The sequence below is a fragment of the Mandrillus leucophaeus genome, unplaced genomic scaffold (assembly GCF_000951045.1).
Source record: "Mandrillus leucophaeus isolate KB7577 unplaced genomic scaffold, Mleu.le_1.0 Scaffold1100, whole genome shotgun sequence".
Classification (NCBI taxonomy): domain Eukaryota; kingdom Metazoa; phylum Chordata; class Mammalia; order Primates; family Cercopithecidae; genus Mandrillus; species Mandrillus leucophaeus.
The window spans coordinates 162,449-164,876 of record NW_012099211.1 but is presented as its reverse complement, the minus strand read 5'-3'; positions in this window follow the sequence as shown (position 1 = coordinate 164,876).

The window sequence follows — 2,428 nt, the reverse complement described above, 5'->3', positions numbered from 1 at the left end:
CAAAAAAAGAAAAAAATTAGCTGGGAGTGGTGGTGCACACTTGTAGTCTCAGCTACTCAGGAAGCTGAAGTTTGAGCCTGGGAGATCAAGGCTGCAGTAAGTCATGATTATGCCACTACAGTCAAGCCTGGGTGACAGAGCAAGACCCTGTCTCAAAGAACAAAACAACAACAACAACAACCATTTACAGATACAAAAGAAAGAGAGCTAATAAGCTAAGGAACGATGTAGAAATGTGACAAGTTAATATGAGGTCTTTCACCAATTTAAAATAAACAAAAAATGACATTAAATTATAATACCCTGTGCTGGCAAAGATGCAGTGAAATGGGCACTTTCTTATACTATGAGGGGTGTTTAAATTGTATATAAGCCTTCCAGGGTAAAGCTTGACAATTTTTTAAAATAATAGAGACAGGGTCTCACCATACTGCCAAACTGCCTCCTCCAACTCTTGGCATCAAGCAATCCTCCTGTCTTAGCCTCCCAAAGTGCTGAGATTATAGCTGGGAGGCACCCAAAACCTTGTCAATTTACATCAAGGGTAATGAGAATGTCCATTCACCATGACTCACAGTAATCTTCTGCAAATACCTTGGGAAGACAATTCAATCTAAACAAAAGGTCATCTGCACAAATACAGTGAAAATCTGGGAGTAACTGAAGACAGAGTGGTTAAGTGAAATAAGAAACAGTTATAAGAAATTAAACTACGGTATTAACAGGCAACTGGTAAAAGGTCAGTTGATGTTAGCTGCTACTTTTTTGTTGTTTTGAGACAGTGTCTCGCTCTGTCACCTAGGCTAGAGTGCAGAGGCCTGATCATGACTCACTGCAGTCTCAGCCTCCCTGGGCTCAAGCGATCCTCCCACCTCAGCCTCCCAAGTAGCTGTGACTGCACGAACATGCCACCACACTAGGCTAATTCATGTATTTTTCTGTAGGGATGGTGACTCCCTTTGTTTCCAAAGCCTGTCTCAAACTCTTGGCCTCAAGCCATCCTCCTGCCTCAGCCTCCCAAAGTGTTGTGATTACTGGTGTAAGCCACCACACCTGGCCAGCTGCTACTTTTATCAATATTATTATTATTCCACTCAGTTAAAAATTCTTAATTTCAAGGCTATGCAACAGTATGTGTCCTACAGCATAATTGTAAAAACATATACAGTCGTCCCTTGGTATACAGACAGAATTAGTTCCAGCCCCCCATCTCTGCATATACCAAAATCCATGCTTACTCACGTTTCGCTGTCACCCCTCTGGAACCCACGTATAGGAAAATTCCAAATATTAGTTGGGCATAGAGGCAAGCACCTATAGTCTCAGCCACGTGGGAGGCTGAAAAGGGAGGATTGCTTGAGCCTGGGAGGTTGAGGCTGCCGTCAACTGTGATAGCACTACTACATTCCAGACTGGACAACAGAACGAGACTCTGTCTCAGAAAAAAACAAAATAAAACAAACAGGTTAGAAATTGTAATGAGGCCTGTTGGGCAAAATTCCATATAAGCAAAGTATAAATTAATAAAGCAAATGGCGATAAATTAGTATGATTGACTTTCTGGAGTTTCTGACAATAAAGGTAAGAAAAATGCAAAACACAGAGACAGAAGGTAAAAGAAATTAAGAAAGCATTCAACATGTTTAAGAGGAAGACACTGGCCATGTTCGTGCAGCAGCAGTATGTCACGATATGACATACCTTGGAGAGAAGTTGACAGATGACGAAGTTCATAAAAATGATCAGAGAGGCAAAATACTGATAGCGATACTCAAGTAAACCACAAAATTTCCATAACTCATATCAGCAAAGTGGGACTATTGTATAGTGTGTGTTGACATTACTATACAACACTGTTTATTTGCCTTATGTTTGTAAGGAATGTATATACTAAAAGTTCTTCTTGCTGTCAAAAGAATATGTGTAAGTCATTTGAACTTATTCTTCTGTTTTTCTATTTTTATCTTCCTGCCATCATCCTACAGCCTACTTTAGAAAAGTTTTATTTTTTTAGAAAATTGAACAAGTGCTTGTTGTGGCAGCTCATACGTCTAGGATGGGAGGCAGGGGTGAAAGGGTTACTTGAGGCCAGGAGTTTGACACCAGCCAGGCCAACAAAGTGAGACCCCATGTCCACAAAACAATTTAAAAATTAGCCAAGTGTCGTCACGTATACCTATAGTCCCAGCTACTCCGGAGGCTCAGGCAGGAGGATCCTTAGCCCGGGAGTTCAAGACTGCAGTGAGCTGTGATAGCACCACTATACTCCACCCTGGGTGACAGGGTGAGATCTCATTTCCTAAAATAAAAAACAAAGAAAAAAAATAGTTCAAGTAGCAAATTGTATGTGGCTTACTCTGAATATTTCTAAACTAGAAGTTCTCAATCTTTTAAGGTCTAGGATACCTTTACATTTTTTAACTTTATT